Source organism: Lissotriton vulgaris, chromosome 10, assembly GCF_964263255.1.
Source record: "Lissotriton vulgaris chromosome 10, aLisVul1.2, whole genome shotgun sequence".
Lineage (NCBI taxonomy): Eukaryota > Metazoa > Chordata > Amphibia > Caudata > Salamandridae > Lissotriton > Lissotriton vulgaris.
In genome coordinates this window covers 392,113,740-392,136,725 of record NC_141698.1, presented here as the reverse complement: position 1 = coordinate 392,136,725, position 22,986 = coordinate 392,113,740, and positions in this window count along the sequence as shown.

Here is a 22,986-nt window from a genome sequence, read left to right as displayed (position 1 = left end):
CTACCTGGAGAAGTACCCCTATAAGTCAATTCGGTAGGGACCTTGATTACAGGTGCCCCACCCTCCAGGTCAGGCAACCCCTAAAACTGGCACCCCAGCCCAGGATCTAAACCCTGCGACTGAGCAGACCCCCGAACCACTGGAGCTCCGATTACAGATGCTCTGGGTTCTCCTGACACGAGGAGATCCCTTTCACTGAAAGGCACATCAGGACAGCCTAGGTCCCAAACCTTGGGTTCCCTTCTGAAACTCTCCAGGCCCTGAGACTGCAGTTGGGGCACTTCGGGACACCTCCCCGTCACATTCCTTCCTGCAGATAGGATGTGAGGCCCTACCACCCTCTCACTTCCCTGAGACCTAGCTGGGCTATTCCTCACCTTTTCTGCCTCGCTGGGTCATAAGATCCCTACCCCACTCCCTTAAGGATCACTCCCCAATGTCCTCTCAGACTCTCTGGCACTTACCCAAAGGTCTGCCTCTCGTGCAAGTTCCCTGGGGTCTGAGAATCCACACTGCAACAGGTGGTGACGCAACCTTGGGAAACAATTCCTTAGCATGTGCTCCTTGATAACCACATGGACCAGCCCTTCCCAATCCTCCACTGCACTACTCACCACCCAATCCTCCAATGCAGTTCAACACTCCTCCGCAAACTCCCCCAAGGACTGGTGGGACAGTTTTCCCCTGCCTCTGAACACCAACCCATCCCCCTCTTCCTGGGACTCAGGCACTGGACTCTGGGAGTGGGACTCACTGCACTGGAACCACTCTTGCTGCGACCACTGGATGCCACCCTCACTGGTGGATCCAGACTACAAAAAACACTCTCAGGGGACAACCTACCCTCCTGAGCTACTCTCTCCCTGGCAAAGGTCCTCTCCGCCTCGGCCATCCTTTCCTGCACTAGGACCTTCTCTGTCTCTAGCCTCTTCTCTTCCACCCTCAGCTGCGCTAACTCCTTGGCATGCCTGACCTTCTCCAGCGCCAGCTGATGTTCCCTTTCTTCCCTCCTATCTACCCACTCTTCTGGGGACAGGGAAAGGGATGGGGCGGTGCCGCCGGGACTGGACCCAGTGCGGGACTCCCTGTCTATGGTGTCCTCATTAGCTACTGGCGTCTCTACCCTATAAAGTTCTTCCTCCTCATCATCAAAGTCACCACCCTCCAGGGTTATGGAGTGAGAGCCCTCCCTCTGGTCTCTACAAAATCCACCCTTTAAATATGCAGAGGGGTAATCAGACAGGTCCTCACAGGGCACTAAGGGTTCCCCCCTCTTGAGAGCCTCATAGAGAAACAACTTCCTGCGAGTGCCGCCTACTAGGAGTATCCCTCTTTCTCAGCATAAATACAACACTTCCTGCTTGGTGTACTCCATGAGGTAGCATACCAACCCCATCCTGACAAGGTACACCCGGGACACACCACCCACAGTGCAACTAGGGGACACTCCAATTCCAAAAAAACACTTTTGAGGAGAAAACAATAATCAGCAAAACAATAATCAGCAAAACACAATAATCCCCAAGAAAAGACTGTGATTACTCTTCAATGCTCTATTTGCAGTGTAACCCATGGCCGCTGTGGTACTGCGCAAACACAAGTCCTATCCCACCACTCACCAACAATGTTAGAAATGGGGTGACCAAATCTAATGGGGTAGCATGGTACAGAGCGGGCAGGCCAAACACCTGAGGACATATGTGAAGCATCCACGCAGTAAGCACAGATGCCACACCAGGCACAGCACAAAAAGAGACACAACACCAGTTTGGATGAAAAAGAATAACTCTTGTATTGCCTCCCACCTGCAACAGAAATCACAGTTATCACAATGTTGAGCCAACTGGCGCCAGGGCACTATATACAAATGTATTATTTACAGGGTAACTGAAAAGAAAAAAAGGTAAGTAAGTCCATTAGTTCCAGGCTGAAATAAAAACAAAGAGTTTTCAATTGACATGGAACATCAGGCACAAACATCTGCCACAAAACCTCTTAGCAGGACATCCATCATTAACATCAGACATAGACCTCAATCCTGGGGCAGAGAACACAGTACCCGTGAAAGAAAAATAGAAACGCATAGAACCTCAGCAATATCAATGTGAGGGGAGGAAACTCTAGACATCAGCCTTTAGGCAGGTCAGCATGAAACAAAACATTAGGCATGAAAGCAAATCATGCATGGCTTGCACTAGCATCTCCTGCAAAAAGAACAATAGGCTTGAACTCCTCAGGGTGCACATAAGTATAGGCAGAACACAGGGGCTGCAAACCTTCCTTGGCCTGAACATTAGTAATCAGTATCTGCATCAGTGCCCGCAAATCATGAGCATGAAGTATCCACGGATTAGGCAGGGAGTCAACGTGGCAACACCTAGGACCAAACTGAGCTCCCTATAGGTGTCCCCCTCCCTCTGGGCCTTCTCAAGTCTCAACACTGTGTGGCCCCAATGGCTGTCACTGCCCACTGTCCAGCGGGGCAGCTGTGGAGGGTAAATCAGGCCAGGACAGGGAACATGTCAGCCCCACCTCTAGGACTCTGGGGCTGAAGAAATGCCCCCAAAGGTTGCAACTGCCCACTATCCAACAGGGCAGTAGTATCCAGACCAATTAGTTTGGGCCCTGTGCCTCGACATACCCCCCAACCACAGGACGTCAGAGCTCCTCCAGGTCTTCTTTACTTTCTGTCAGACACACAGAGCTCCTCTCTGGAGGGGGACATCCTAAAATAGGGGGGTGAAAAGCGAACATTTTTGGGAAAAGGGCAAGTCCAACAGAAGCACTTAACCTAATGATCGCAAAATATGATATACAACTCCTTAAGTGGGGCAGCGACCGCAATGGGTGTTTATACCCAACATTTATAGGAAGGAATGCACAATCCACTATTGATCATGTAATGGTATTTGTTTCCGCTGTAGGTTTGTGCTGCAAACTAAATGTAGTTCCTTCCCCATTTAGCGATCATAATTTGTCAAATTTACAGTTTTTCTTTTGGGGTAAAAAAACTGATGTTTACGAAACAGCACATCATATAGGATGCAGAAAGAGACAAGATATGTGCAGAAAGAAGCAAAAGAAGTTCAGGAATAAGCATTTGAAGTGCAGAACGTAGCAACAGAGGTACAGAAATAGGCAAGAGAGTTGCAAAAAAAGGCAAAAGAGGTGCAGAAAGAGGCTCGGGTAATCAAGAAAGAACCAACAGTGTTACAGAAAGAGGCAAGAGGGGTGCAGAAAGAAAAAAATGCAAATAAATATAAATCCGTATTTGTAAAGAGGCAAGAGAAGTGCAAAAAGAATCAACAGATGTACAGAAAGAGGCAAGGGGGTGCACAGAGGCAAGAGAAGTACAGAAAGAAGCAAAAGTGGTACAGAAAGAAGCCAGAGGGGTGCAGAAAGAAGTAAGAACAGTGCAGAAAGAACCAAGAGACATGCATGAAAAGGGAAGAAGTGTACAGAAAGAGGCACAATGGGTATAGAAAGAAGCAAGAGAGGTGTAGAAAGAAGCAAGTGGGGTACAGGAAGAGGCAAGAGAGGTGATAAAGAGGGAAGATGAGTGCAGAAAGAGGCAAGAGGGGTGCAGACAGAGAAAGAGAGTTGTAGTAACAGGCAAAAGAGGTGCAGAAAGAAGCAAGAACAGTGCAGTAAGAACCAACAGAGGTACAGAAGGAGGCAAGGGGGTGCTGAAAGAGGTAAGAGTAGTACAGAAAGAATCAAGAGATGTGCAGGAAAAGGGAAGAAGGGTGCAGAAAGAGGCACAAGGGATACAGAAAGAAGGAAGAGAAGTGCAGAAAGAAGCATCAGAGGTGCTGTTAGAGGCACGAAGGGTGCAGAAAGAGGCAAGAGAACTGCAGAAAGAAGCAACACAGGTACAGAAGAGGCCAGCGTGTTGCAGAAAGAGGGAAGAGAGGTTTAGAAAGAGGCAGGAAAGTTGCACATAGAGGGAAGAGTAGTGCAAAAAGAGGCAAGAGGGGTGCAGAAAGAAGCAGTTGAGGTGCAGAAAGAGACAACAGAGGTACATAAAGATGCAAGAGAGGTTCTGCAAGAGGCAAGAAAAGTCCATAAAGAGGCAAGAGAATTGCTTAAAGAAGCTAGAGAAGTACAGAAAGAGGCAAGTGGGGTGCAGGAAGAGGCAAGTGAGGTGAATAAAGAGGGAAGATGAGTGCAGAAAGAGACAACAGGGGTGCAGAAAGAAGCAAGACAGGTGCAGAAAGAAGCATCGGAAGTGCAGAATGAAGCAACAGGGGTGCGAAAAGAGTCAAGAGATGTGCTGAAAGAAGCAACAGAGATGCGGAAGGAGGTAAGAGAAGTGCAGAAAGAAGCGAGAGAGTTGCAGAAACAGGCAAAAGAGGCACTGAAAGAGGGAAAAGGGTGTGGACAGGGCAAGAGAAGTGCAGAAACAGGTAAGAGGGGTACAGAAAGAGGCATGTAAAGTGCAGAACGAAGCAAAAGAGGTACAGAAAGAACCAACAGTGGTGCAAAAAGAGGCAAGAGGGGTGCAACAGTGTAGGAGAGGTGCACAAAGAAGGAAGAGAACTGCAGAAAGAACCAAAAGGGTGCTGAAAGAGGCACGAAGGGTGCATAAAGCGAAAAGAGAAGTGCAGAAAGAAGCAACAGAGGTACAGAATGAGGCAAGAGTGGTACAGAAAGAGGGAAGAGAGGTGTAGAAAGAGGCAAGAGAGTTGCAGGAAGAGGGAAGAGAGGTGCATATACAGGCAAAATGGGTACAGAAAGAAGCAAGTGAGGTGCAGAAACAGGCAAGAGAAGTGTTGAAAGAGGCAAGAGAGGTGCTGAAGGAGGCAAGAAAACTGTAGAAAGAGGCAAAAGAGTTGAAGAAAGAGGCAAGTGAGGTGCACAAGGAGGCAACTGAACTGCAGAACCAGGCAAAGAATTGCAGAAACAGGCAAAAGAGGTGCAGAAAGAGGGAACAGGTGGTCAGACTTGTCTGTGTGGCAATTTTATTACGCTGCATGCATTTTCTGGTTGCAGCCATGTCAAACATTGCGCAAGGGGCTTGCAAATATGCCTCTCTTTTTTGTATATTCTATCTCAATTTATGCCATTAGTAAAATCTTTCACGCATCTCTCACAGCATTTCATATTCTTGTCTGTGTGCCAATTTTATTAGTCTGCATGCATTTTCTGCTTGTACCCATGTCAAACATTGTGCAAGGGACTTGTAAATATGCCTCTCTTTTTTGTACATTCTATCTCAATTTATGCCATTAGTAAAATCCTTTACTCATCTCTCACAGCATTTCATATTCTTGTCTGTGTGGCAATTTGATTAGTCTGCATGCATTTTCTGCTTGTACCCATGTCAAACATTGCGCAAGGGGCTTGTAAATATGCCTCTCTTTTTTGTATATTCTAACTCAATTTATGCAATTAGTAAAATCCTTTACATATCTCTAACAGCATTTCATATTCTTGTCTGTGTGCCAATTTTATTAGTCTGCATGCATTTTCCGCTTGCAACCATGTCAAACATTGCGCAAGGGGCTTGTAAATATGCCTCTCTTTTCTGTATTTTGTATCTCAATTTATGCCATTAGTAAAATCCTTTACGCATCTCTCACATGATTTCATATTCTTGTCTATGTGGCAATTTTATTACTCTGCATGTATTTTCTGCTTGCACCCATGTCCAACATTGCGCAAAGGGCTTGTAAATATGCCTCTCTTTTTTGTATATTCTATCTCAATTTATGCCATTAGTAAAATCCTTTACGCATCTCTCAAGGCATTTCATATTCTTGTCTGTGTGCCAATTTCATTACTCTGCATGCATTTTCTGCTTGTACCCATGTCAAACATTGCGCAAGGGGCTTGTACATATGCCTCTCTTCTTTGTATATTCTATCTCAATTTATGCCATTAGTAAAATCATTTACGCATCTCTTACAGCATTTCATATTCTTGTCTGTGTGCCAATTGTATTAGTCTGCATGCATTATCTGCTTTCACCCATGTCAAACATTGCGCAAGGGGCTTGTAAATATGCCTCTCTTTTTTGTATATTCTATCTCAATTTATGCTATTAGTAAAATCCTTTACGCATCTCTCAAAGCATTTCTTATTCTTGTATGTGTGCCAATTTTATTACTCTGCATGCATTTTCTGCTTGTACCCATGTCAAACATTGCGCAATGGGCTTGTAAATATGCCTCTCTTTTTTGTATATTCTATCTCAATTTATGCCATTAGTAAAATTCTTTATGCATCTCTCAAGGCATTTCATATTCTTGTCTGTGTGCCAATTTTATTAGTCTGCGTGCATTTTCCTCTTGCACCCATGTCAAACATTGCGCAAGGGGCTTGTAAATATGCCTCTCTTTTTTTGTATATTCTATCTCAATTTATGCCATTAGTAAAATCCTTTACGCATCTCTCAAGGCATTTCATATTCTTGTCTGGTGCCAATTTTATTACTCTGCATGCATTTTCTGGTTTCACCCTTGTCAAACATTGCGCAAGGGGCTTGTAAATATGCCTCTCTTTTTTGTATTTTGTATCTCAATTTATGAAATTAGTAAAATCCTTTATGTATCTCTCACAGCATTTCATATTCTTGTCTGTCAGCCAATTTTATCACTCTGCATGCATATACTGCTTATACCCATGTTAAACATTGTGCAAAGGGTTTGTAAATATGCCCCTCTTTATCCTATGTTCCATCTCAATTGATGCCATTAGTGAAATCCTTTATGCATCTCCCACACCATTTCGTATTGTTTTCTATCTGCTATTCTTATCCCTCTCCATATATTCACTGCTTGCACCCATATTGAAGGTTGCGCAAGGCGCTTGTAAAAAAAGAGCATATTTACAAGCCACATTAAACTATTAGCACTATCTCTGTACCAGCATTGAATCCAAGCATGAGAAACACTTTAAAAATAAGTGTACCCTGTAAGCTAAAAGATACAAACTTTGAGCACACACAGCTAACATTATGGAAAAAGATGAAAATATAATTCCTTAATTCATATACACACTCAGTGTTTTCCTTGTCAAAAAACCTGAAGCCAAACATTTCAACCAAAAAACATTTAGAATGGTAAATCGTTTTAGACACAGAGAGTGAGATGAGACACACACACAAACAGACAGATGGTGTAGGCAGAGATTGAGATGACACACACATACAAACAGAGAGATGGTGGAAGGAGAGAGTGGTATGAGGCATGCAAAGAGGGAGATGGTGCAGGCAGAGAGTGATATGAGACACACAAAGAGAGATGTGAACTAGTGTTTATATTGTTTAGTTAATGTAATTACTATGTGCTATGTTATTTGTGGTCTATAATATGTCATATTTTTCTTTTCAACAGATTGTAATATCTATAAAGTCATAATAGATTATTCCTACCAACAATCGCAGACAAAGAGTTTATAAGCAAGCTTTATCAATCAAGAGGACTGAATTAGAAGATTCATCCAGAAGACAATCTTCGGAGAAAAGAAAAAATGCTCCTGGTAGTGCACCTGTGCTTCCTGTTTTTTTGCAGGATAACTTGAATGGACTCTTGTGCAAAGGTTATTAGTTTCTGGCAACGAATGCATTGCATCATCAAATCCTTAAGTTCAGGTTGGATATTTGCAACCATTTATGCTTGCATTGGTGGTGTTGTTGCTTCAGAAGAAGTGCTGGGAGCAGAGCCCTGCTCCTCTGATGATCTTTTTAGTACAACTTTACTCCAATTGTTTGGGTGTATATTCCGGACATGGCATTCCATGCTATAAGTTCCAAAGCTGTACTGTTTCTGTGGATTCCCTCTTGAAAGTACTGTGTGACAGATTTTACATGTGACAAAAGGCGCTTTTACTTTTTTCTCTCTTTCTGTTTTTTTTTTAATTTCTGTACTATGGACTCTCTCTGTGTTCTAGGGGTTTCAGGAACAAACTCTTCTGAAGTTGAAGTAGAAGAATGAACTTTTTACACAAAACAATTGTTGCATCTATGGATCCTGTTCTTCTGCAAAATTACAATGGATTGTAGTCCGAAGGCTACTAATTTATTGTAATGTATGCATTGCATCATTACATTTTTCAGTCCTGGCTGAATATTCGCCAACATTGAAGATGGCATTGGTGGTACTCCGGTTCTTGCTGTAGATGTACTAGGAGAAGAGTCCCGCTCCTGAGATCTTTGCACTACAGCTCTACTCCAATTGTTGGGGTGTATATTTTTTACATGGCGTTCCATGGTGTGGGTTCCAAATGAATATTTCTTATTTGGATTTCCTCTTGATAACACTGTGTCACAGATCTTGCAGGTGACCAGTGGTGCATTTACCTTCTTCTGATGTTCTGGAAAGCGGAAAAATTTCCAGACTATGGACTCCTTCTTCTTACTTGGGCGAGGGTCCTCTTCAACAAAGTCTTCATTGGGAGAATGGTCAGACTCTGGATGTTCAGCCATTTGGAAGTATTTTTCTGTAGCTAGGAGCTGTAGAAAAAAGGTGTTGCTTCTCTGAAAGCCAAAGAAGAATGATGAACATGGGAGGGGTCTTTCAACAATTGGAGTAGGAAGTATTATAAACCAATTAAATCTTTTGTTTTAAGGTCACATGGTTGTACGTAAGCTTATGGAGTGCTTACGGAGCGTTTACGGAGAGCTTACATAAGCTTACGTTGCGTTTACATTTTATTTACGGAGCACTTACGTCATCTTATGAGGCGTTTACGTAGTACGCACCCTCGCAAGATTTATACTTGCTTAAATAAGGTTATAAATGGTCTTTAAAAGTTTAAATTAATATGTTCTGTATTATCCCAGATAATGTGTACCTTTACATTGTGTAATGAATACGTAGATATAACGATTTAAAGTTTATAAAACTTTCAGGGGTAAGAGCTCGAAGCTTTTACGGTGCGCGAACGGAGCTCTTACGTTACGTGCATGTGCGGCATACCCTCGCGAGATTTGTTACTGCTTCAGAAGTAATATACTGTTGTTAAAAGTTTAAAAAAAACATTTTCTACATTAAAGCAGATTTTGTCTACCTTTAAAATCTACGTTAAAAACATAGATATTATGTTTTAGAAATTAAAAAAAATGGTCGGGGTAAGAGCTCAGAGCGTTTACGGTGTGCAGAACCTGTAATCATATAAAACAAAACTTGAAAATAAAAATGAAATATATATTATATTAAATATATATATTCACTTAAAAAACCATAGGTTTCAAGCCTTACATAGTTAGATATTAGCATTTAAAAAACCTTGCAAATTCACAAAAATAAACATAGGTTTCAGGTCATATATAGTTAGGTATTAGCATTTAAAAAACCGTGCAAATTCACTGAAAAAAAACATAGGTTTCCGGTCATATATGGTTAGGAATTAGCATTTAAAAAACCATTGAAATTGCTCCTATATAGTTAGTTGTACTAACTATATTTCGCGCACCCACAATCCACTTCTGATGATGTCACATATTATGTCATTCATGACATGGTCAGTGACATCACTGATGACATCTCAAATTACATCACTGATGACATCACTGATGACATCTCAGTTGACATCACTGATCACATCACTGATGATATCATTCATGTGATAATACGATGCACCTCTTCACACTCTAATATAACCTTTCATACACCCAGTGTTAAACACAGACTACCATTCTTGAAACCATTGACACACCAATACCATTTACTACATACACACACACTGATTGCTAGGTCTATACACACATCCAATCATTTACCCATATAATCACTCATACATACAGTCACTCATCAATACAACACTATCATCTGCTCTCAAACACCTATACAGACACTCACACTCTGCCACTCATCCATGGAGTTACTCAAACATCTAGTCAGTCATGCAAAGAATCAATCACACTTTCAGTTCCTCAACTATACAGTTATACACACAACAGCTTACTTATTCAAACATATACTAACACATACTTACTTTGTTATAGAATTACTGATACAATGATCCATACAGCCACTCGCACAATCAGTGGCTCTTATGTATAGTCATTTATATATGCCAGCTACCCACACACACACTAAGTCTCCCATACAAATACTCGGGCAACCAATCAATAAAACATATAGCCACTCATACAGCTACTGATCAACACATGCAGTAGCTTACACAACAACAGACATACTGATGCACACATTCAGACAGTTTAGTCACTAACCCATGTATTCAGTAAGACACATATAATCACTCACTCATACATTCAGTCAAGTACCTACTAAACCTTTCATCCAGACACTTATACATCCACTCATTCTTCAATATGTAAAACATATTTAAACTTTACAGAAACACACAGTCACTGTATAATTTCATCAATGTTGTCATCAGTGATGTCATTTGAGATGTCATCAGTGATGTCATCAGTGATGCCATCAGTGATGTCACTGACCATGTCTTGAATGATGTAATATGTGACATCATCAGCAGTGGATTGCGGGCGCGCGAAATATAGTTAGTACAACTAACTATATAGGAGCAATTTCAATGGTTTTTTAAATGCTAATTCCTAACTATATATGACCTGAAACCTATTTTTTAGTGAATATATATATATAATTATTATTGCAGGTTGCAGAGCGCACGGCTACCTCCGACGGAGGTGTCCCAGGGCTGGCAGCGGATGTAGAAAGGTAGTAGCAGGTGGCAAAGTGCTAAGGAAGGCCAAAGAGCCAGGTCTTCAAGATCTTCCGGAATTCAGATTCTGACTTGGCCTTCCAAATGTGCTCAGGCATGGAGTTCCAAAGGGAAGCGGTTCTGACGGGGAACGACCAGCCACCAAGCCTGGCTTTTAGAAAGTGGGGAGTGACTAGGAGTTTCCGATGATTGGACCTCAAGACCCTCGTCATGTGGTAAATATTTTACCGTATACGAGTTTGCCAGATAATTTCGGTCAAGTAAAGAAATAGCTCAATCAAATGAGAGGCAGAGTCCGTGGCATCAGAGTCATACGGGCTTTAATCAAGAATGACTAAATGACTCGAGTCAATGGAGATCTATTCCATCAATACAAGGGTTCGGGTATGCAATGATGGCAGGAAAGATGTCAACGATTTATTCACAGTACATGACATATATAGTAAAATGATGCAATAGTATTGAATACAGTAGGCGTGACAAGTGAAATGTATATGATAAGAACACATGTGCGTAGCAAAAAGGCGTGAACAAGGGTGTGCACAGAGGCGTGTTCTAGAAACGTCACAGAAAAGTGTCATAAGTGGGTGTATGCATAAAGAATTCTTGCAGAGTCAGCTGAAACCTATAACCTGAATGCGCGCGCAGCTTATATGACGTGTGATTGACGTGCATCTGGAGGAAGCTAAGGGTCTGACTTTTAGCACTAGTAGAGGAGACAGAAGTCTGGCATGTCAGATCGACCTGTCCCTATAACATATCTGATATCTAGTGTTTGGAGGATGTTTAATCTGGAGTAAAAGGTCTCTTGGGCAGAGGCTATTCTATACTAAATGTATACGTGTCTAAATGCAAATGCACGGAGCTAGGGGCCTACCATGATAACGGGAACAATGAATTACATGAGGAAGACAGGAAGGCTTGGCCCTTTGCTCTGCAGCCGGGGATGTGTTTACCTAAATCACTAGACAGGAATGTCTTTTCGAGGAGCTGAGCCGGCTACGCTGATAACTTGAAGGTAAAATACTGTTTTTGGCAGTCAGATCAGGTCGAGCCGGGCACCGCTCGCTTGGCAGGAAGTAAGGCAGAGGTCAGGGATGCATCTCCATGCTACAGCTTTCAGAGGCAGAGACAGAAGTGGCTTGAAGACAGAATTCAGGGCCTAGCTCGGCAGAGCCAGGAAAACATGAAAGTGCACCATGTAAAGACGGTGGCACGGCATACTTAGGAACTGAATTATCGATCCGTTCATGGTGGATCTGATAGAGGACATGTTAACGTTGGACGCAAATGTATTTGCGTCTTCAGATTCGGTTGTGGAGGGAAATTACATGTACTTGAAACTCGTACATGGAGCCGTTGGGGTACACGTTAGGGGACACAATTTGACCAAAAATTTCAATTACCTCATTCCCTCCTTGTCCCCTACGGACCCTTCATGATATGTCGATGTTCATGAGACCATCAATCTGTTCATATAACATCATTTGCTCTTCCTTCTTTCTTCTGGAATGGGAACGTGAACTTGAATGGGGAACACACGCTGTGGCGCACAAGCCGCAAATCGCTGGCCCACATTGCAGACATTGTCAGACTCCACGCTGCAGGATCCGATCGTTGCACAAATGACTCCACCTCCCTATCTCACCAACACGCCAGTACATAAAACACAGCGAGTTCGAGTGATAGAGGGAGGGAATAAAGAAGTAAACAAAACAAGGAGGGGACGGAAGGGGACTGCAGGGAAGGGATAGCTGAAAGACAAAAAACAACAGGCACTCAGGTTATAAAGGCACGACGGGAATTCCTACTCTGGTTTGCCTTCTCACTACTGGAAAAAAAGGTTTCACCTTTCCTGAAGCAATGCGCTCCACCTTTCCCCTGTATTTTCTGATGTGAATAACTGCATTGATAGTCCCTATGAAACAAAAAACACAGTTACTCACAGTTACTCCCAAGACCCTGTAAGTAAAGCTCTCTAGTCCTTTTTCTTTTGCACTTACCCTGCCTTGTGTGTTTTTGTGCTCAAAGAAAACAAGTGTCAATATCCAATATATATAAAACGTGAATCCAAAACCAAATTCTGTCTCTTGAACACCAATTCCTTCCTTCAGGAATGTCCAGACAAATATCTTTAAGTGAAACGGTAAGTCGTAGCGTTCTACCACTGACTTCCGCTCTCAATTGTAATAACACCACTCCTTGGACATCAAAGATCCAAACACGGCAAGGTGTAGGCTTACACCACTGCCCTCCGCTTTGGCAATTGCACGAATAAACACTAGTGTTTCTCTTCGTAACGGCAGCGAGTAGGAACCTGTCTCCCACTACGCCCCGCTCTCACTTTAATCTCCAAACACTCTTCGCCGTGCTTCAAATGTCCCCATTGAAAAGTCTGCACTACTGTTCAAGCTACGCGTTTAAGAAATCACGCGCGCTTGTTAACTCACAGAGATGATGCCGCTTTCAGGCTTCTCGCCGTCCGTTTTCCGTTCGTTTTGAAAAGCTCTCCTTCCTCGTTTCCGATAAGGAACAGAACACTGAATCGTCCCGAAAACCAGAAAATACACAAGTTGCGCGTCCCACGCGCTACTCGACCAAGACTCGAGTAAACGAAATCCCAGGCGTTTTTTCTGCTCCTCGTGCACTGGACACGAATACCGAAAGGGAAAACAAAACTCTCTCTGCTTCTCAGAAGAGACCAGCACGGCACCCACTGATGTAGTTCCAATACCCTGTGGTTACAAAATCACGAACAAAGTGGGGATGGTCCTCCCTACCTTTATTGAATCACGCCCCTTCTAAGGATTCTGGGAGATGTAGTTCAAGGGTAGGGTAGGCGCTTCTGGAGGATCCTGACAGTAGGTCCCCGTCCCTAGCGCCTTCTAGGGCCAGGCTTAGCAGGAAACCTTTGACGAAAAGACAGCCTCTTCCCAGGAGCAGGCACCTCTGAACAGCCCACCCCTTGCATGTATTCCTCCTTGACCTTGTTCAAACATCCCTGCACCCCATTGTGAGCCCTCTGCAGTATTAATACCTTTTCCTTAACTAATGGCTGAAGTTGGAGATCAAAAGGAATATCAACCGGCAAAGTGTTTGCATCAATTCCGGAATTAGCTAGGAAGGGGAACATTCCAGGGGGACTATACCACGCATTCTTACCAGACCTCTCCGCCCTCATCATACAATTAACCTTCCCTGTAGGAATGATAGGCTGTTTATCGTCCACTCCCTTCTTGATTGGCGGTATCTGTCTGGTTAATGTGTTTGTCTTCTGACTACTCAACCCAGTGCGGACTGTAACCACCTCTTTCTTTGCCAATGTGGCCACCCTGAATTGACATGCGACTACCGCTAAAGGTGAGGATGCATAAGACACCAGATGTTCCTGACAATACCCAGACAAAAAATGTACTGTTCGAGTTCTCCGGTCTATAGAAGGGTTGTGGTACGTAAACCACGGCATCCCCAATATGATCTCGTATTGGGGAGCTTCTATGATGTTCAACGTTATCTTTTCCACATGTCTCCCTTCTGACACATCTATTGACAACATTACCTCAGCTGTCTTCTCGACTATTAGACCTGATTTTATAGGCTGTCCATCTACTGCCAAAACCTCCTCTGGTATATCTCTAGGTACTCTGGGTATAGCTAAGCGAGACACTAACCCATGATCAATAAAATTACCTGTGGCTCCTGTGTCCAGCATAACCCTAACTTGATGACTTTTTTGCTCATACTCTAAGGACATGTTAAGAACCAGGTGTGACTCATTCACTCCTATACCCGGTGAAGATAGGGAAGTGAGTCTCCAATCAGGTACCAATTTCTCTCTGGATGAAGGTGCTAACAAGTTGTCTGTCTCCCTTCCCATAGTGGAAACAGCTATTCTTTTATTCTTGTTCCAACTAGAGGGGGTTTGGGGCTTAGAAGGGCATTCACGCATGTAATGCCCTTTTTTGCCACAGTACATACAAAGACCGTGTACTCTTCTGCTTTCTTTCTCATCATTGGACAGAGGGGATCTAATAGCTCCTATTTCCATAGGTTCTGCCCCGTCTGCCGATGCTTCTAGAGCTCTAGGAGGGGAACTCACTATACTATTGTAACCCCTGTCCCATTTTCTTCTATCCCCACTCAGCTCAGTCAGTCTACCATCCAATCTCAGGACCAAGTTCACCATATCTACGCAAGTGGTGGGTTGAGGATCTATGTAGGCCACCGCGTTCTTCAATTCATCCCTCAAACCCTGATAAAATAGGGACATTCTTTTGCCTTCGGGCCAATCAGTTTCTGCAATCAAACGATTGAACGTGGTTAAATAAGTAATCAAGTCACTCCTACCCTGACGCAGGGACAATAACTCCTTATCTGCGCTGAAATTAGTGGCCCTCCTGTCAAAGACTTTCTCAAATTCGTCCCTGAACGCGGTCCAGTTGGACAACATGGCATCATCTCTTTTTACCAGAGGAACTGCCCAATTGGCCGCGTCCCCCACTAGATAAGAGATAGCAAACGCCACCCTGGAATGGTTCGTAGGGAAGGAGGCTGGTTTACAAGAAAAATGTAGCATGATTTGAGTCATGAAAGCTTGTGTTTTACGAGGGTCCCCCCCATATCGTTCTGGGGTAGCTAAAGGAATAGGGGGAGGAACGGTAACCTGAATCTGAGAAGGACCTGAAGAAAAAGGGTTTTTTGATAACTGTTCAACCCTATCCTTAAGAAGTACAGCCTCTGCCTTGGACGCTGCCAGTTCTTGTTGGACCAATACCAGGGCCCTCAACACATCATCCAAGGTGGCCATATGTACCCCAACCGGATCAGGCAGAATGCAATTCGTGGGTTCGTGATTCTGTCAGACTCCACGCTGCAGGATCCGATCGTTGCACATATGACTCCACCTCCCTATCTCACCAACACGCCAGTACATAAAACACAGCGAGTTCGAGTGATAGAGCGAGGGAATAAAGAAGTAAACAAAACAAGGAGGGGACGGAAGGGGACTGCAGGGAAGGGATAGCTGAAAGACAAAAAACAACAGGCACTCAGGTTATAAAGGCACGACGGGAATTCCTACTCTGGTTTGCCTTCTCACTACTGGAAAAAAGGGTTTCACCTTTCCTGAAGCAATGCGCTCCACCTTTCCCCTGTATTTTCTGATGTGAATAACTGCATTGATAGTCCCTATGAAACAAAAAACACAGTTACTCACAGTTACTCCCAAGACCCTGTAAGTAAAGCTCTCTAGTCCTTTTTCTTTTGCACTTACCCTGCCTTGTGTGTTTTTGTGCTCAAAGAAAACAAGTGTCAATATCCAATATATATAAAACGTGAATCCAAAACCAAATTCTGTCTCTTGAACACCAATTCCTTCCTTCAGGAATGTCCAGACAAATATCTTTAAGTGAAACGGTAAGTCGTAGCGTTCTACCACTGACTTCCGCTCTCAATTGTAATAGCACCACTCCTTGGACATCAAAGATCCAAATACGGCAAGGTGTAGGCTTACCCCACTGCCCTCCGCTTTGGCAATTGCACGAATAAACACTAGTGTTTCTCTTCGTAACGGCAGCGAGTAGGAACCTGTCTCCCACTACGCCCCGCTCTCACTTTAATCTCCAAACACTCTTCGCCGTGCTTCAAATGTCCCCATTGAAAAGTCTGCACTACTGTTCAAGCTACGCGTTTAAGAAATCACGCGCGCTTGTTAACTCACAGAGATGATGCCGCTTTCAGGCTTCTCGCCGTCCGTTCTCCGTTCGTTTCGAAAAGCTCTCCTTCCTCGTTTCCGATAAGGAACAGAACACTGAATCGTCCCGGAAACCAGAAAATACACAAGTTGCGCGTCCCACGTGCTACTCGACAAAGACTCGAGTAAACGAAATCCCAGGCGTTTGTTCTGCTCCTCGTGCACTGGACACGAATACCGAAAGGGAAAACAAAACTCTCTCTGCTTCTCAGAAGAGACCAGCACGGCACCCACTGATGTAGTTCCAATACCCTGTGGTTACAAAATCACGAACAAAGTGGGGATGGTCCTCCCTACCTTTATTGAATCACGCCCCTTCTAAGGATTCTGGGAGATGTAGTTCAAGGGTAGGGTAGGCGCTTCTGGAGGATCCTGACAGACATAGACAACAACTGAATACTATGGCCAATATGATTCCTAGGAATGACAGTAGTTTCCATCCCCAAGCTGTGATTACACTCCAGAGCCAACTGGACCAAGTCCAGGAGCCTGGATTCTGGTGTGTCAGATGGGCAATTTCATGAAGTCGGGTAATGGCCTTATAGACTGATGGCGCGTTATTTGGAATAAACACGCAGCAACTGGATCCGATGACTCTACAAGCCCCGCCCCTATCTGCCAGGATGACGTCAAGGACAAGGCGGTTCTGAAGAATGACAAGTCTCATAGCAGACTGCTCCTCTGTTAAGTTGCCCAGGGCAGAAGTAGTCTCATTTACTACAGCTTCAAGTATTCTGGTTAATTTGCGTATCAGTTTACTATTGGAGACCGTGCCTAAATAGGGAAAGAATCCTTTATTGAAATCAGTGTATTGTTCCCATGCAGTTTCAGTCTGATCAACTATTGGGAGGTCTCTCTTGTGTCTAACAATATTAAGGCGGGAATTTCTGTGATAGTCTGATGGGGCTAGGAAAACAGGTGGCAATAAGAATGCAATGAAACAAGTACCATCCCAGTCTGGAGGTAAACGGACATAGGCTGTCTGACCACAAATGAAATAAGAATGTCGGGAAGCTTTGAATGTAGACTTGCCTTTATCACTGAATTCGACTATAGTAGTACAGTCACTGTGACCTAGATGTACTGAACCTTTCTTTCTGACACATAATACACCTTTCGCTGGTAGAACTGTTATGGATGGCAAGTCTGGACTAGTTTCTGACTGAACATTTAAAATCATGAGGTTAAGTGTAAAATTACCTAATCCATACACTTCATTTTCTAGATCTGTCCCTGTCATTTGTGGAAGACCCTCCTCATTCGGGAAACATGCTTTGTTCATGACTGTATTCAGGTTTCCCCATATCCAATTGCCTTGGGAAACCCTAGAGTCAGTGTCTATAGAAGATATTAAACTAAACCAGGCACCACAGGAACCATTATGTGTAAATGGGTAAGGAAAGAGGGGCAGAGCTCCCTTGTAGTTCTGATAGGGAGGGAGTCGGCCACATATCCAACAATTAGTGGCATTGTTGATCTGGTGAGAATGGTGTAACATACGAATGAATGTATTGTTGCGCAGCGCAAGTCTGTAAGACAATTCGTGTGGAGGAAGAGCGCTAAACGTGTGCTCTGCAGTGTCATTAGAAAAAGAATGTGCAGGAGGAAGATATATGTATAGCATCCAACTCAAAATGATAACCGTAAGACTCAGAAAAAACATAATAAGTAATGTGCAGACGCATCTGCTCCGGAGACTTTTACAATATATTCGTTTCTTGGTCTCCTGTCTATCTATCTCTCTATTTGGGTCTAACTTGTACATTGTCAGAAACTGCCTAACCGCTTCACCCGAGGGGGACTTAAACAATTAAACTGTCTGACTTACTAGACCTCAACTTTTGGCGATACTCCTCTTGGGGAGTTTTCTCTCGAAGGGGGAGTTTGGTATCAGTCACTGGTACGTGGGAGTTCTGGGATTCAGATTTTGGCGGAAGTCCATAATGTCTTTTCACGTGACTTGAGTGGAGCCAGCCCTTATGGCCCTCCAACTTGACTGCAGTCCTTGTAGTTAACAAAACAATCTTCGGCTCCTTCCAGCGGGGCTCCTGCGGACTCTTCCGATCGAAGTTGCGGATGTATACGAGGTCACCAGGGACGATCTTGTGTGGCTTCACCTCGGTGTTGTCTGGGAAGGCTGCCGCGACCTGTGAACGACATGATTGTAGTGCAGACATCAAGGAAGCAAGGTAATCTGTCAACATAGTACTATCAACATCAGTAATCTTTCGCGGCAGAGGCGTCCCCCACATATTAGGAGGTCTACCGAAGACCACCTCATACGGGGATAGCCCTGTCCTAGAATGGGCTACCAGCTACCATTCTCATGTAAAAAAGAGCAACTGGCAATGCTATTATTCAATCTACTCCTTTCTCTTTAGACACTTTGGCAAGGCGTGTTTTCAGAGTCTGATTGTGCCGCTCCACGAGACCTGCTGCCTCAGGATGCCGGACACAGTGAAACTTCCACTGGTACCCCAATAGAAGAGAGACTTGCTTCATAAGCTCAGATGAGAATGGCTGACCGTTATCTGAATATACGACACGGGGCAAACCGTATCGAGGGAAAAACTCACGAACCAGCTGCTTGGCAGTGGTCGGGGCAGTGTAATCTGGGACGGGATATGCTTCAGTCCATCGGGATAGGGCACAAACAACTACGAGGACATACTTGAATCCTCGGCATCTATCCATCTGGATATAATCCATCTGGAGGACTTCAAAAGGGTAGTCGGGAGGATGAAATCCACCTTGCGCTACGGGAACACCTTTTCCTGGGTTGAACTGACAACAGATCATGCAGGTACGCACTTTCTGTTTTGCTGCTGCTCGTAAATGCTTGTTGAACCAAAGATTCTGTAAACTGTCTCACATGGCTTTTTCTCCCTAGTGTGCTGGACTATGTGCTGTATTGATGATAACCTGAACCATAGAGTAGGGGAGAAACCATGTGGTCTTTCCCCTCGTCATCCATCCCTGATCTGTCTGGACCCCTCCTTGTTCATCCCATTTCTTTATTTCATCTGCAGTAGCATGTGTCTGTATGTCGATGACATCTTGTGTGGGATCTTTGACTGTCATACTATGTGTCGGTGGAGTTACATCAGTCTTTGTCATGTCCGTCGTTTGAGTATGAGTCAGTGCTGTATGTTTCGCTATTCGATCTGCAAAATCGTTGCCCTGAGAAACCTTGTCTGTGACTTTCGTATGTGCCTTGCACTTCATGATGGCTATGGCTGTAGGCAAATGTATTGCTTCTAACAGAGCTTGAATGAGGGGACCATGTTGTATTTTGGCTCCGTGAGAGGTCAAGAAACCTCTCTCCTGCCAGAGTACACCGAAGTCGTGTACGACTCCGAATGCATAACGTGAATCTGTGTATATGTTTACTTTCAAGTCCTTGGCTCGTATACAGGCTTGGGTCAGAGCAATGAGCTCTGCTGCTTGGGCTGACAGTGTGTCTATACGGTGTGCTTCGATGACTTCAGTTTCAGTGGTCACTGCATACGCGGCCACTAACTCTCCTGTACTTGTTCTTAAACATGAACCATCCACATAAAGTGTCAGGTCTGGATCGAGTAATGCGACATCTGTCAAGTCTTGTCGGGGTTTCGTGACTGTGTCAACTACATCTACGCAGTCATGTGGAGTAGGGTCTGTTGTGCTTGATGGTAGAAGTGTAGCTGGATTCAGTGTATTACAACGTCTGATTTCTATGTGTGGTTGGAATAACGTCAATTCATAACCTGTCAGTCGTGCTATAGTCAAGTGTTGAGTCTGTGTTCTGTTTAGGAGAACCTCTACAGAATGCGGAACTTGTACTGTCAATTGATGTCCTAATACAATGGAATCACTTTGTCTGATTGCTAGAGCTGTAGCTGCAACTGATTTTAAGCACGCAGGCAAAGCCTGGGCTACTGGATCTAATGTACTTGAAAAATAAGCACACGGTCTGTGTTTGTCTGCTTGAACCTGAGTGAGAACTGACAACGCTGTGCCATCGCGTTCTGTGACAAAAAGTGTAAAAGGTTTACTGTAACATGGTGTGGCTAAAACTGGTGCTTGACATAAGGCTTTCTTTAATTCGTCAAAAGCTTGTGTATGTTCCTGAGTTCAAGGGAGGACAGTCGAATACGCTGCCTCCTGTGTTGTCAACTGTATGAGTGGCTTAGCTAGGAATGCATATTGTGGAATCCATTGTCTGCAATAGGAAGTGAGTCCAATAAAGGCTCGTACTTCTTTCTGTGTCTTGGGTTGCGGAAGATGCGCAATTAACTGAATTCGTTCTGGTGTCAGCTGCCTACCCCACTTGGACAGCAAGTGCCCAAGGTACACCACTTGCTGGGCACAGAATTGTAGCTTCGAAGGAGACACCTTGTGTCCCTTGTCCGCCAAGAAATGCAAAACTGTCAGTGATGCTTGTTCACATTCGGGTTCACTACGGGCGGTGATCAATAGATCATCGACGTACTGGAGTAGGGCAGTATTGTCAGGCATGTGTATACTGTCAAGTTGTCTTTTCAATGCTTGGCTGTAGATACTGGGGCTTTCTGTGAATCCTTGAGGTGCGCGTGCAAATTTGAAGCTTCGGCCATTTAAACAGAATCCGAAAAGGTATTGGCTTTCCGGATCAATGGGGACACTAAAGAAGGCGTTCTTGAGATCTATTACAGTAAAGAACGTCGCTTCAGAATCAATAGCTGTCAATAGAGACGAAATGTCTGGGACCACTGGATACTGTGGTACAATGCATTAATTTAATTCTCGTAAATCGATCACTAATCGATAAACTGGGGGTGCATTTGGATCAGTGCGTTTAAGAATTGGAATGATAGGGGAATTACAAACAGTGGAGTCGGTTTCTACAACCACTCCTTGTGCAATGAGCTCGTCAATGATTTTCAGTAAAGCCACTACAGCATCTGGGGGTAACTTGTATTGTCGGATGCGTGGTAGTACCACTCCTGGTTTGAGTGTGACACGGTATGGAGTAATGTGCATACAACCTACATCAGTGGGGCCTTTTGCCCATAAATGTACCGGAACATTCTGTAACCTGGGGTCAAAATCTCTCAATACATAATGCCCCTTAAAATCACGAAGAAACAACCTGACTCCTTCCGGAGAACAACAAATTACAGCTCCTAGAGCTTTCAAAGTCTTTATACCAAGTAAGTTTTCTGGACATGATTTCGTGAGCAACAAATCTGTAGTACGTGACAATGGACCAACTGCAAGGGGAACTGGTTTTGAAACTTCATTAACAATAGGCTTTCCTGAAAATCCAAGGGAAACATTCTGTGAGCCTGAGAGGGGTGCCCCTGGAACCTCGTCGTGACTGATTGTCGTCCTGCTTGCCCCTGTGTCAATCAAAAACTTTTTATCCTTTCCTAATACCTGACTATGTACATAAGGACCCTCTTGATCTACAGGAACCTCAATAAGAGGCAAGCCAACCTCCCTCTCTAGGCTGTTTCATGTGTATTGCTGGTAATCGGGGTAGTCAGATTGTGCATACTGGTACATCTGCTGTGTTACATGTTGTGTTGCGGCAATGGGTTGTGGCTGTGGTACCGCTACGGTCTGTTGTGGAATCTGCATAGGCTGGACATTCTGTGGAACGTGTTGTTGGACCTGGTCCTGTCTAGGAGGACGCGGTCTCTCTTTAGTTTTACCTGTGGCTATATTGTGTTTCAAAACTGCACAATCGTTTACATAGTGACCTGGCTGTTTACAATAGTTGCATGTCCCTTTAACAGGAGCTGCTGAATTTGAATTATTTGATTGCGTCGTACCCCTTTTATGACCGTCAGCTGGAACTGACTGAGCCACTAGTACTTTCATTTTCGTGTCTTTCATACGTCTCTGTTTGTGATCATGTTCCTCCCTAATTCTGTTCTGGTTATACTGTAACATCTGTAACATTTGGGAAGGTGTATTTGCTTGCCATGTGCTCTCGACTTTCAATACACGATTCTTAACTTGGGGCAGGGAATTCTCGACTAATTTGCTTACAAAAAGATGTGGGTATGACTCGCTACTTGTTTTCAGGCCACTATTAATAATAAAACATTTCTCGAATCGGGAATAAAAATCACTAGTGTCTTCGTCGTGTTTCTGTTTGCAGGCTGAGATTGCATCCCAATCCTCCTTTTTAGTTGCTAACAATCTTGGCAAAACCTGTACTAACAATCCTGGTAATGCTTTAGTTTTATCCCCAAGACCTAGACCTGGGGTTCGAGTCGTTTCTACGGCTTCTAATGCAGCCCAATCAATCTTTTTGTCTCCCACCTCCCATTCTTTTTCTTTGAGTTTCTCGTAAATACCGGCAGGCAATAATACTTTCAATATTTTCATAATGTCGGGATAGGTGTAATCACCCATGAGTAACATGTCTTTTATTTCACGGTGGAAACCTGCAGGGTCTTTATCATGACTGGGCACTATTTTCTTCATTTCCAATAATTCCATTTTAGTTATGGGCGTGTATACATACACACGTGCAAAGGTATCATCAGGATTCCGGATTGGATGTACTTCTCGTAAAGGATTCTGTTTATCAAAGTGATATGGTAGCCTGA